Below are 14,836 nucleotides of genomic sequence, written 5' to 3'. Positions count from 1 at the left end.
AGTATAAAAGAGTAAGAACAAAGAGGACAGCTAATGTTAGTGCTTCTGGGTTAAAACAAAATAACGAAGAATCACTGAACCATGAAGCAGTTTCTTTCCTAGTTGCTATTTCAGATATTGCCTTCCTCCTCACAAGCCAGTACAACAAAGAAATGCCAGCTTCTATCCTATCACTGAGTAACACCAACACCTTATTTTATCCAGAAGGGCACACAGAGCTCTGAACTGCTTACATAATTTTTCTATGCATTTTGCTGCACCCAAATTGTGTATTATAGCTGACAGGAAAAAAACAGCATTACTTCTTCAATTTCCTTTTCTCTCATCGGTTGTCTTTCTAGTAAGAAGCATTGCTTCTGCATGCCCAACTTCATCTGAGCCTTGCCCTGCGCATTTAAACAAATAATATGAAAACTCATTTCTCTGACACCTTGTTATATTACAGCATTGGAAAGAAGCTTCATAGTGCTTAATTTTGAGCATGTGTGGAAACAATTTTGAGGAGATAAACAAGATCTTCACATCACAGGATAATTCAGGCTCGATAGAACCTCAGGAGGTTTCTAATCCAACCTCCTGCTCACTGCCAGGTCAGCTTTTAGATCTGACCACACTGCTTGGGCTTGGTCCAAGTTGGTCTTGAAAACCTCTGAGAACGGAAATGGCACAACCTCCCCGGGCAGCGTATTCCACTGCTTGACCGACCTCATGGAGAAAAAGGTTTTCCTTACATCAAGGCTGAATCATTCAATTTGTCTCCTTTGTTTCTCGTCCTCCTGCCTGACTTCATCTTCTTGATCAACTTCCTTATAGGTATTGGCAAGCAACTATTAGGTCCCCCTGAAACCTCCTCTTCTCTGTGCTGCATAAGCCTAGAAAGATCTTAATTGTGAGATTTTCCTTTATCAGTTTTCAGTTAAATAAGTTAGAGATGGTTACTTCCTCAAAAGAAAATGCTGAAATAAAAAAAAAAATAAAAAGATAAAGCAAGTATGTAGTCTTCAAAGAAGCTCTAATGATCTCACACAAGTGGACTTTTCAACTCCAAATTTTATCAGGTAAGCTTCCTTCTCTAAGAGTATTTACTCAAAACAATCCATCTGGTGTTTCCAACGTCACCAATACTACTCAACAGTAGAGTAAGTCTCCTACAATTTAAGGGTAAGTGGGCTGGTTTTGGTTACCAACCAAATAAAATTGGTTGGTAATAACATTTACCAGATAAAGTCAATTCAAAATGCAGGGCAAGCACGGACATTTCTCACCTGAATGGCAAATTACTTCAGTAAATCTTGGAAACCAAAGTTAGAACAGAAAATGTTATACTGTTTGTCTTTATACACAGAAGCTACAGCAACATTGAAGTCTACTTGCTCAGGTTCATAATATTGCTTTTCAAGTTCACTTTTCTCTAAGAATCTATGTGCTACTACTCCACAAGTCTTCACAAGAAGAAATTACACTTTCAAAGTGTTAAAGACACATTACATGACATAGGTCATGGGAAATTCAAACTTCAAATACTTACTGAACCCAATAGATCAGAGACCAAATCAGTATTAGAATGAAAAAGAGGGTTACATTAACTAAAGCTCTCTGAAATGATTAAATAATTTTTCAGTCACTGTGATAACATACATTCCAGTGCCTTAGATATCACAGAAAGTCATTTAGACACAATTTCACTTTTAGCCATTTACTGGAATGCATAACCCTCTGGACCAATTCCAGATTTCTCAAATCCAATACAGAAAATTTCACATCAGCCTGAGCAGCAACTAATAACCTACACCACACCACATGGACTGTGAGCTGCAACAAGACAGCGATACGGCAGCACATTTTAAAACTGGGTTCATTCTTCCCATGCTCTTTGGTTACATTAAAAACCTCAAGAGGCTCAGCAACAAAACTTCACTTCTCTAACCAGCTATTTCATTGAAGAAGTTACTAGATAATTCACTCACTTGCCCCTAAAAGACAAAAACAGTATGCTTATTCTTGTTCTTCAGCTTACTTCCTTAAAAACATTTGCATTGAGCCAAAACATTATATTTAATCACCTTTGGTTTTACTTTACTTCTAAAATTGATTGGACTAATCAAGCATACTCTGCATAGCTGAACGTAAAACTGGTTCTTTGTCAAATGACAACTGAACTATTGTTATCCCAATGCATTTACAAAGCTCAGTTGAAACTACAATATTGTGAAACTAGCTTACAAAAGAGATTTTTTCTAGACAGACAACAGGTCTACAATCTGGCTATTTGACACTGGTATTAAAGCCTGAAGCTTCACAGTTTAAAGATTTAAAAAAAAACAAAACAAGATTTGATTTTTCCCCCTTTTCTTTTTTTTTCTTTTTTTTTTTTTTTTTTTTTTAAAGTACCACAAGACTTTCAGGAGGAACTTAACATATGTTACCCAGCCTCTCCTAGACGATGACTATCACTGCTATCAGCCACCAGAAACAGAGTGACCACACAGCTTTACAAAATGTTTGACAGCCCCACTGGATGTTGTGGAGCTCCACTGACCTATATGTGTCCCTACAGCAATGCTGAACTGGACTCACAAACTCCTGCTGCATCTCAGGTCTCCATGGCAAGATCGCTATGGAGCTGTGTCGTCCGCAAATAAATACCAAAGTAGTCTATACAGGACATGAGCTACCCAGAGCCATACTACACCCCGGAATGCTTGCTATGCTTTCTTCCTTCTCTTCTATTCTACTCTGTCCATCAGAGACACGAGCACTACCACTTGCTCCTATCTAAATGTGTGATTTACTCTCTAGCTTTTGTCAGCTGTTTTATTAAGGCACACTTTGAACCTGGCTGCTGGTTCCAAGACAGCTCACCTGCACAGGTTCGTTTGCCTACCTTACCCACGGGGACACGACTCCAGGCAGAAGACAGGTGCAGAATGCTTTCAGATTTTCGTGTGGCAACAAAACAAGAGCAGCAATATGGACAACAGGTTTTTGCAGCTTTTAGGTGGGAAGATGTGGATGGACTTACTGCAGACTTGGCTAGTAATTTTGTTTAGTCACCTAAAACCATTGGTGCATTCCTTCTGCTCTCCCAGGTCTGGGCAATTTGCCTCGCTATCATTGGCAACATGTTCAGGGTGCTGGTCTTCAAATCCTCCCTACCACATCACCATCCAGTAACGCCAGGTTTGCACTGACTTAAAAGGACAGGAGAGAAACACTCGAAGATTTTTCTACATGTAGCAGAGGTTATGCTATGAGAAAGAGGTGCAGAGTGCAATTATTGACCACTTTAAGCCTTTTATTCGTTTTAGTGATCTGCCTGTCAAGAGTAGGGGAGTTGTGCTGCTACACTGCCAGAGGAAGGAAAAGACTGTTTAACGACCATGCAGGTCTGCTTTGAAACCCAGCCGAAAAGTTTGACACTGATCCAGGGCAAACAAAGTCCCACTTCATCTCACCTTGACGTATTGCCCTTGGCCGGAAAAAGGATGAGTGGGAAAAAAATGTAAAAAGCACACCTTTGGGATTCTGCAGTATGGAAGTTTGTCTCCTTCCCAGAAGCAGCACAAAATCAGGAGGATATACAGCATATGGAAAAGGTGCCCTGAGAAAGCAACTGGCAGGCCTACATTCCATCCACCAGAAGGTGGAACATAAAGAATTTTCAAGCACGAAGTATCCCTGCTTACCTGCACTTTGACATCTCATTTTCCCCATAAAAAAAATCCAAAAATAATGCCATGAAGTATCAAAAGGTTTATGACCAAATGCATTTTCTAAAAGGTAAAACACCTGTGTCTGCACTCCTTCTCTCGCAGGTGCTGGGGTCCAGCACTATGACAAATGTGAACAGTGTGACGGGCTTGTTTAGGTATGCAGTGCAGGCTTCCCAGCAGCCACACCAGATGGCTCTCAGTAGGTCTCAACAAGAGGAACAACCCTCCTGGGCAAGAACAAGGGAGAGGAACAGGGGAAAACAAACAGAAGCTAAGTATCTCACAGGGAAGCTTCAGCTAAGGCCTATGTAATGATCATGGTCGTGCATCAGAGATCTTTGCTACATCAATTACCTGAATTGTTGGGAAATGCAACTCAAACATAACACAACCATGGGTTTTCTTATACTGGTTCTCTAAAATCAGAGTATTCCTCTTCAATTATACTTATGGATATCTAAATAGCATTTAACAACACAAGAACACCACCTGTATTTTCACTACTTCTGATGTGTCTTACCATGAATATAAGATTACTGAATGACATTAAAATAGTATGACTGAATATCTCATCTGGAATCCGCAGGTTCATTTTTTTAGCTCAAACACAGAACCAAGTTTACAGCACCATTGCAATTGTTTTAATGTTTCCCAATTCATTTTCTCCCTGAACATCAGCCAACACACAGTACCGAATACAGAAGAAAATAAGCAAGAAAGGCAGATGGGATCCAAACATCTGTTATTTGGTATATTTGATATTTCACTCAGTAAGTGTATAAATATACGAGTGCATCTCAATGAATTACATCTATCTGATGTGAACAAATGGATTTCAGAATTTGGTCCTGATTTCTCAAGCTATGAGAAGAAAAAGCAAAAGGTTTCCCTTTCAGTCACAGGACTCAAATAGAAAGCAGATGCAGTCTCCCTGAATGGGAAAGAAATGTTTCTGAAGTATGTTACCTGTTGCCAAAAAGATCATGAACAGCAACATAATCTGAAATCCCTGTGGTAATAAAGGTACCTAAAAGAAGCTGTCAGGAAGGAAAGAGTAAGGCAGCGAGTACAGGAAATAAAACACAACGTTCAAAGAGCAATCTGGGATGTACATTTAATTTCAACTGTGGTACATCAGTAGTCCCTCAGGTACTTGCATTACTAAATATGAAATCCTCAGATAAAATGATTTTATCACAATTCTGGCATTGCCCATCTGACTGCAAACTTAGCCCCCCCCCCCTAAACAAACAGTCATCCTTGAAGACACTGAATACTGCCAGTCCAGCTGCACTCCTAACTCATGGCCACAAAATGTTATAGATATTTCCGTGTACCACACGGAAAAGCAAAAGACGATGCTATCCTGACCTCATTTGTTGAGGAGCTAGGGGTGGGACACATTATTTCTCAAAGATCAAAGACAATAAATTCACGTCATATTCCATTTCATATTTCTGAACAGCATCTCAGCTAAGCTTAAACAATATTATCTTAAGATGATTAAATAGCATCATTGTAATTCACAAAAACCATCTTAATCTTTTTAGTTATAAAGACAAAAGCATCGCTTTGCTGCCTTTCATGTCCCTCCAAGCAGTCTGTATTTCAGACTTGCTGTGGCAAGAAAAACTGTAAGGCAGTGCATTAATCGTGTAAGACTTCAGGCAAACCACTGAATTAAAAGAGAGCCTTCTAATATTGTTTCAAGTACTCTCTCACATTTTCTGAAGCTGCAAATTTCAGTGTTATGTTCTGTTTAGGAGATTTCAGTCTAACATCTAAACCAGACAAAAAAAATACAAAGTTTTACACCTGATCATATAAAATACACTTCTGCAAGTCCCTACATTTTTCTTAACCTGAGTTCTGCGTAGTGGAAGTCCCAGACACAAATACCATTTAGAATTCCAGAAACCAGCAGTACCAAATTGGAAAGAGTCTCAAAGAGATGCAATGTAACTTTAAAAGTGACTGCCACCACAGATTTGCATTTTCTCACTTAAGGTTACTTCTATTTCCACATGGTATAATGAGCATGAAAAAACACTTGGCATTCTTTCAAAACAGAATTAAGAATAAGAACCACAACAGGTGTCATGAAACAGCAGGAAAGGAGATTGTGAGTTTTTGTATTATGAAGCCTAACAACATACCCTCCCACCACAACCCACATGGTCCCACATGGTTTGCATTCCCAATGAAAGCACTAGATTCACTGAGAAGCAGAAATCAATCTTGATGCTTGTAAGAAACTGGCATGCCGTTTCAAAATAAGCTTTCCATATATGACAAAATTTGAATTTTCCAAAGACAAGTTGACAGTTACTAGCTCAGGATCAGATCACTGCTAAGACTTACACTCCTAAATACCCATGTCACTGCTGGAAATAATAACTGTTTTAATACGTGTTCTCCTCGTCCAACAGTCCACTCAGGAACAGGAGCCAAAGGGTAGGATCAAATAAAGACTTGAGACCTGAACCAGTTCTTATCAGTCAGGAAAGACCCTTCAGGTGAAAAGACTGCCTTTTGCCAATGTCTTCAAATATAAGGTTTGAGAAACAGATTTGCTTCACAAATTCACAGCAGAATCCCTTATACAAGAGGTACTGTAGGTCCTATCACTGGCTACCAATGATGCAATACATGAAACCAGTGTATTTGGGACCCAGCTGCCAGCGTGAGAAGTCACTGCAATGCTTTCCAGACCAATTCAAAACCACTTCTGTCACATGAATTTAAGGACCAAAAGTCTAACACCAATGAGACCATTTGACTGACTTAGCTCAGGACCCAAAATGCCTTCACTAGCTACGGCTGTATGCTAAACTGCAAATTGAGCCACATTTTTAAGTGGACTTTGCAGAGCTTTTTTATATATATGACACCAACAGAAAATGAAGGCGACTTGAGACAATACCACTGACCTCCAACAAACATGCTCATTTCATTTGTATTTCTCATCCACTGAATTTTCCAAGAGCTCTGACAGCAAAGCAGCGACAGAACACTGCTCACCAGTCTGAAGTGTTGAACTTACCAGGCCAGGAGCAGCAGCGGAGCCCAAACCCTTATTTCCCCCTGGGGAAGGGCTAATGGCAGGGCCTACAGGCTCACATAGTGCCACAAATATTATCTGAGCTCAGCATGCTTGCATTGCAGCCACATGAGGAACTTCTGCTCCCGTGGCATCCATCAGCCTCAATGACCCAATCCATTGAGCCAAACGGAAAGACACTGAAGTGACATGCACCGGATGAAAAGAGTCACCTGCCTACATGGTTTTCATGGCAAGAAACATATTTGAACCAAGAACTGAAACACCTATAATTAAAACCCTTTTAATGCATTCTATTTCACTTCCTGTCCTTATTTGCTCTGAAAACACTGAAAAGTTACTGTAACTGTTCCCAGAAGCCATGGAGGGTTGAGATTTCATTTGTGGGTGTTTGTTTTTTTTTTTTAATAATAGTAAACAAATTACTGTCTAAACTTTCATAAATATACAGATATTTACTCTAAGAGTAGGTGTCCCATTTTTCCATTTCAACTTCACCACAGTGAACAATGCATCCTTAGAAAAATTAACGTGTCTTCATCTTTTCTTTGTAGGGGTTAAATCCTGAAGAGTGGACAGTAGCAGATCAAAAAGGTAAAAAAAATAAAAATAAAGAAAATAAAGATTAATTTGCTGTTTGCTACTTCTGGAATTTGCTTTTGTGTGTTTAAGTCATAAAGCCTTTTCCTGAAACTACCAAAGAAAAAAGGGTTTTCCTTGACCTAGAGGGAGGAAAAAAACACCACAAAAAATCAAAATAGGGTAGTGAGTGAACAGAGAAGATATGAAGGGGATAAGATTTGAGAATTAAAACTATAACCTATATTTTTATCTGTACAGAGGACAAAGAACTTATCAATACAAAATACTACATCTTGGTGTACACAAATGCAATAAGGGAATTGCATAGTTACATACACTTGCAATGTGTCTTGCCATAGCATTCCATTAAATATCTCTGGCTTAACATGACTGAAATTTGTTAGATGAAGTTTGTTAGACGGCTTTCCTTCCCTCTCAATCCCTTTCAAGGTCCAGCAGAGCCTGGGTCCCCCTGCCCCAACAGAAATAAACCCAGGTCTCCGCTTTGTGTGGCTTGACAAAAACCAAAGCATGAAATGAGCTGACAGTGGAAGCTGCAGGTAAACCTTGGCAACTTTAAAAAAAAAAAAAAAGAGAAGGCATTTCCACTGAAGCAATTAGGAGCAGAAAATGGCTAGTTAATGCTTGCTAATTTAACACATTTAAGGACACAAGCATTATGGCAAACAATACTCTGGAAAAACAAACACATTGTAAAAACTCCTTACCGGCTCCCTAAACACTTGTTACCAAGAAGGGGATCGTTTATATTAGCTATACACCTGGGAAGAGGAGGGCAGATGGGAAAAATTGGAGCTGAAGTGGCAAAACATACGAGGCAGCATTTTCAGAACATTATCGCTAAGGTAATCGCCCCCCATTATCGCCCCCCCCCCTCCCCCGCCCCTCACAGATAATAAAATAAAAAGGTTTGCTTCTTCTATGACAGACTGCCCTGCAAGGCAGCAGCAGCAGCACCACAGGCCTTAGCAATCTTTGCAGCCATCTGATTACATGCCACATCCACTGAATTTAGCACGACCTCTGCAATCAGCTGCCAGGAGACCAAAAATTAACCTTTCAGCAGGTTTTAAAACAGGAGACACTTCAGCACTTTTGCCCTCACAGGATTAGATGCATCAGTTTTACTTTCTTTTCTCTCTGCTTTCACAGATGTGTTTTACTGGTCAATTGTTGGGGAAAGGCAGAGGCTATGCTAGACACCAAAAAACAAGCACAGAGTTCAGAGGTAGCTTCTTCCTTCGACAACTTCAACTGAAATTAGAGGCAAGGCAGCCAACGTGCCACAGAGATGAAGTACAAGGTGGTAGGACAGAGACACCTGTCATTTAGTAGGCTACTAAGTAAACTCATCTTTGAAACTTGTTGTGTGCCAAGATGTTGATGTGGCATCGCAACAGCCATAAGCATCACTGCAGAAACAGGAGCTCCTCCAGCTTGCGGACCTCTCTTTAAACAGTAGCTTTACAACAGCCCACAACATAAGCACAAAGGCCAGGAAGGGTGTGGGGGCTCAAAGCTTCAACACCTCAATGTGACAAGTGAAAGCTGGAAACATCAGACAAATGAAAAGCCAAGCCATCAGCAGCATGACCCTCAAATCAAATCCCAAATCCTTCAGTTAAAAGCAGGGAGAAACAGTCTGCGTGCTGGCCAGAACAGTACTGCCTAGGAGAGCTGACAGCCCCAGGGTGGCAAATGCCTTTGCAAAGCCCTAAACAACCCGAAGAGCAGACAGTGTCACAGCCACAAGGACCCACCCCACCTCATCCATTCGTAGCACGCTACCCTACAAGCCCAGGACTACCCTGTGTATTTTCCAGCTACGTAATGCATACAGTCCATTAAGGGGTAACTTCGTAAGTAAAGCTTTGGTTTGGTTGTTTTTAAAGAAAAAAAATGTAGAAAACTAACCAAGTACTAATGAAATCACTTCTATTAACACAAAAAAAAAAGTAATCAAAACATTCCATCAAACTTCAAGGAGAATAACTGAAATGACACATTTCTCTTTCGCTAAGGTTTCTGGTTGTCTTTTTTTTTTTTCTCTTGTTGTCTGGGTTTAAAAACAAACGAACAAAACAAAGACTCCTCTGTTACAGAATCTGCTAGCAAAATTCATCAGTGCAACAGAACAAGGGAACATAAGCAGCATTTACACTAGAAAGTTTCTTGACCTAAAGTTCTGGGGTAAGGGAGATAAACCGAATTAAACTAACCCCCAATCATCATTTTTTCATACATAAGAAGGAGGTACGGATGAGGACTTTTTCCACAGAGAATGCTGTAAATTGATAGCTTTGTTCCAGTTCACTACAGTTTCTTATTGATTTTCTCTCATTTCAGCCTGCATTGATTTGTTAATCCCTTCTCTGTAACAGTTCTAATGACAAATCGAGAATGAAAAAAATGCATGCTTTAGGGCCTGTTCCACCAACCTCTTGCTTCAAACCATAATCGGACTTGGATTTGGAGTATGTGTACACGTCGGGTCAGACCTGACTCGCCTCATTCTAGGGTACTCTTCATACTGAAGCCTTTCCGTTCAGGCTTCTCATGGATGGACAAGGCAGCAACTGAAAGAACATCGGTAGGGCAGAACAGGATTTCTGCATTTAGGGCAGCCATGTCCCAAGGCCTCTGCTCACACAGCCTTTGCCTTAATGCTAAGTCCATTCTTAAACAATTTTGCAGCATTCCCCATAGTCAATTAGCAGGTAGTAACTGCATCACACATGGGAGTGGCACCAGCAAACATTCAGGGCATTTGTTGGTGCAAAGCAGATGAGCAATGAGCTGGATCACAAGTTGTCCGTGAGCTCAGAGGCAGTAGCAGTCATGGCGCACTGTTAGTAACGCAATCGATGCAGAAGGATGGGACACGGTATTTTTAATTTAAGGAATACAGTATGAGTATATGCAGGTCTGAGAGTTACAAGCAAGATTGTTTAGATTGGTTCTTTTGCTACTAATAGGCTTGTGAAATGCAGCTGCCAAGCTGGCCTCACTGTTAGGCTACGCTACTGATGAGTTACACATAACTGCGCAAGTCACGGCCACTGCTGCAAGTAGCTGCAGTCTCTTTCCATTTCCCTGATACTTTTGAAGAACTCCAGGTAGAATACTAATTGAGGTTTTTAACTGTCCAGGCAATCTAATAGAAAATGAATTTATGAATGATGTTGCTGAAGCCTTTGCCCACACTTACATTTGTATCACTGCAGTGATCACATGCTGTGTGGGTCTCCAACTCCTGACTTCCCCCCATGTCACTCCTACTTCACCCATATTGTAGGGAATCAGCCCTTCGGGGTCTCCCATCCAGATCCCAATGCAGCCCAACTCCTGGCTGCCACCTCACTGCTACAGTGCAACCCTGGCAGAACAGCTTTGGGCATTTAAGGCGGCCCCCACCTACAGAACTGATAACTGGAAAACCTCTATTTTGTACTCACACAGCAAAGACAAGGCAGGAGTCCTCCTCTGCCATCCCCTTGCTGTTGTGAATTTTGTTTCCCTTCTCCCTTTCTGCAATGCCAGCTGCAGAGAAATTGGTATGGGTGATGGGAAGCACAATGCTGGGATCCAACATCATATCTTCTAAGCCATCCAAAACAAGCTATTACACATGTAAAACTGGCGATCCAGCCTCTGCTTATAACCACAAGGAGAAGAGAAAAGCAATGCTCCCCACCCTCTCTCTGAGCATTAAATAGCTGAGTTCCACTTGACCAAACTATTTACAATAAAGTTGTGACTAGACACAGACACAGATTTCTAGGTTGGAAGAGACCTCAAGATCATCGAGTCCAACCTCCGACCTAACACTAAGTACTCCACTAAACCATATCGCTAAGGTTACTAGGTTACAACTTCCATGGAGCAGACCTTCTCGCTTCCAGAATAACTTCCGTTGCCCAACACACTGGTATTCCTAATTGTCAGGAATGTTTAAAGCTCACAGCAAACAGCCATGTCTCTGCCCAGGCCATACGGTATTCCTTACAAACCAGAGTCATGTCTAAACTGGGTAAGAAAAGCGCACAGTAAATGGGATGGCTACCTAGCCAAAAGGCTGCATTTGCATTTCAGCCGGCTGTTACCGCTCTCATTTTCCTGCTAGATGAACCCAAGGGAGAACCAGCCAGCCCAAGAAGTAAGCCCTCTTTCTACAATTGTAACACAGAGATGGGAACTTCTCTCAATCTGCTCATGGAGTTGACAAGAACAGTGTTACTCTATTACATGCGGCATGCAGATCAAGCACAGCCGATCTAACACAGACTGTCTTCATGTGCAGGCTGCAGTTTCAGTCTTTTGATAAATCATTTTTTTCCCCCCAAAGAGGTCAAAAAGTACAAAAATAGTTATTTTCCTAAACCAAAAGGTTCCATTTCACAATATTATTGTGCTTTTATAATAGGGCAATAACAAGGCTTATATATTAATATATACTAATCATATAATAGTAATCAATTCACATCACAGCAGATATCTTAGGTTTGTCTGTCTTGTAGGTAGATGCTTCACAGCTTGCAACAAGAGTGGGGAGAAAAAGCAAAAAACAAGAATACGCCAAGAGGTATACGTCAACTGCTTAAAATAAACAACGATACCACATCACTGCAACAGGTAGTGAAAAGAGTAGCAATTACTTTGACTGCAGAGGGCCAAAAGAACGTACAGACTCATGACAACATTCCTTAAAAAAAAGGAACCCTTTGGAGAATCCTAGCCAGTCCGTACTGCACAGGATGAGCATACACGCTGGAACAAATGTACACACTGGAAGCACAGAGCACAGCAGGATCAGGAGAAAGACAGCAGGTACAGGTTGCCACAGGGCGAGGGGTTATTTTCATTCCCTGACACAACAGGCCCCCTACATTCATCATCAACAGTCAGGCTTGGTGACAGGGAAAGTGAGGAGGGAATTAAGCCCAAGAAACCATATACCCAAAAATGATGGTGTGACACAATTTTTTGTGATTTCCTAACTGAAATTCCAGCTCCCTGTCCCCAGCTGTAATCTAGCACAGCTTTCTTTAATTACAGAAAGGAGACAATGGAAACATGGTTCCACGTGAACAGTGCTGCATATTCAAAATGACCGTAGCCTTTCCTTCCACCAATTTAGTAAGAAACATTCAGCACTCCACAATGACGACTTCTCACTTGTTTATTGCTGCAGCAAACGTTTGCTGCGACGTGAATGACATGCTGAACATACCACAAACAGTAAAATGATAGCTATTAAAACCAAAAATATCAAAACGGCTTGGAAAAGCATTTTGACAAGGAAGAAACATTACACCAGGTCTTTGTAGCATTTGCTAAATACAGAGGCTCATCATATTTCAGGCCATTTGTATTTAATTGTCCTTTCATCTGAAGAGCAGTGGATGTGAATGCACATCAGGCAGCAGATGAGTCAGATGTTCTGAAGAGGTCCAATCAAGGACGTCCCACAACACAAGAGCACTGCCTGCATAATGTCTCACACAACTGACTTCTGCTACGGCCTCAAGTTTCTTTTCAGTGTCTCATCCCATTCCGTTGCGGCTACGCACCAAAGCGCCGAGAGAAAAAATAATAAATAGGCCTGCAGTCTCATAATTCAAGAAGTTTAAACACATGAGACTCCAGGAACCTTATGTCCACATACAATTAAAGCTGCCAGGATGGCAGCTCAGATTAGTAGATAATTATCTTAAACTCGAGCTTTAGTTCTTCCACCATTTCAATTGAAAGAGGAAAAAAAGGCACTCATATTTATCAAGGCCAACGTTTCAAAATGAATTTCTGAGACGAAGGCAAACTCACAGTGGAATAGGTCACTCAAAACACTTCAAAAACCAGTTTTGGAGTGGCAGACACAGACGTTACACCAATTTCAGCACAAAGAAGGGAAAATCCCCAGTCCTTGGTGGAGAAAGACAAGGGGATAGAGACAAGTCACAGCACAGGAGGCTACCTGAAGGACAACACAGGAGATTTAAACTAGTGTGCCTTTTATATTGTCTTCTAATTCTTAGATCAGTTTCTCCATTTTGGTTTTAACAGTATTAACCCCAGTACAGAGGCAATCAGCAGACCACAGCTTGGCCAAAATTTTGGTTCAATCATTAAAAACAATTTATAAAAATTGTCTGTGGATAAAAATCATCAGTTGTAAGCCTCAACTATTATTAAATTGGCTCTCTGTATTGAAGTGCAAGTTGGAGTTGATAATTCAGGGTAAACACACAGAAGAACTCATCCTCTCTGTATTCATTTTGACCCAGCTCTTAAATCAAACTTCATCTCCGTACAGCAACAAATAGAAAAAAAGGATAGTGTGTCAAGAGAGCTGGTTTTCATTTACACAACCTATATGCTGCAACTTAACCCAACTTTAAGTGTTAATTCAAGGTTACAAAATAATGTCAGTGCTAGAATTTATTTGGGCTCTTATCTGCTTTTTCCTTTTCTCATCAACACAGCTCCTCTCAGGGTACAAATGATGCTAGCTCTTGATCACGCACTTCTTAAATCATCTTCATGCTGTTAGCTCTGCAAAGAATGATGCCTGCTCCAGAACACTGCCATTGCTATTCACTCAGATCAGGTCTCTCACAGGTCTGTAAGAAGGAACAGCGCTGAGGGCAGCAGAATGCAGATGAGATTGTTTTTACTCTTCCTGTTCAAAGAATATATCTGATTGCATCTCTGTCCTTCACCTTCATGGATCACTTGTCCTGCCAAGCTTAAGTTCCCCTGGGCAAAAGCTACGGTTGCCCTGACTTTGTACTGTACAACAGGACTACACACTTTGGGCATTGCCCAAAGCATAAATGAGTAACAGCAAGAAACAGATTTAACACCAGTGTTCTCTATAGACAGCCGATGACAAAAGCAGGTACAACCATCTCAAAACAACTAAGACAGGTGTTTGAGACTCCCTGGAGTCAACACCAACTAAACATGTTATTTGTTACTGCAGTATCCTGAACTCTAAGGCTCCACTTTTCACCTGTGAGCGCACATATCCACAGAACACGGGTGATGGGAAAGAGCAGAGGCTGACTCTCCCAATCAAAGTCTCGCTACGGAAGACAATCAAGAGGCTGAGATGCAACACATCCATTACAGCTGAAGCTGTCAGCCTCTACCTACTCCTCACATGCCAGCTGCCCCACAGGAAGACATACACCTTTCAACTGGTCATTTGCCCAGATGGGACCTGCACATTGCCTTCCAACAGGCCAATTGCCACCTGCTGCATTCTCCGATGTTAACACGGAGTTTGTCAGCAGTACAGGTTGGGAATTGCAGGTGAAAGGAAAAAAAATGTTCAGTCCTTGTGTGATGTTTTCTTTCTGATCATCTTTGTGGTTGTGGATATATCATTTTGCCTCAAATTTGCCACACAAAAAGAAAATTTCCAATACCACTCAAGGACATTACAAGGCAGAGAAAT

At 41.0% G+C, this 14,836-nt stretch overlaps 1 protein-coding gene across 1 annotated transcript in view; it reads right to left on the bottom strand.

Annotated features, from left to right (window-relative positions):
- The window catches only part of SERGEF (secretion regulating guanine nucleotide exchange factor), a 151,615-nt gene that overhangs the window by 98,093 nt on the left and 38,686 nt on the right, over positions 1-14,836 (bottom strand).

The sequence above is a fragment of the Cygnus olor genome, chromosome 5, assembly GCF_009769625.2.
Source record: "Cygnus olor isolate bCygOlo1 chromosome 5, bCygOlo1.pri.v2, whole genome shotgun sequence".
Lineage (NCBI taxonomy): Eukaryota > Metazoa > Chordata > Aves > Anseriformes > Anatidae > Cygnus > Cygnus olor.
The sequence above is the reverse complement of the archived record's forward strand: the minus strand, read 5'-3'. Positions and strand labels throughout refer to the sequence as shown.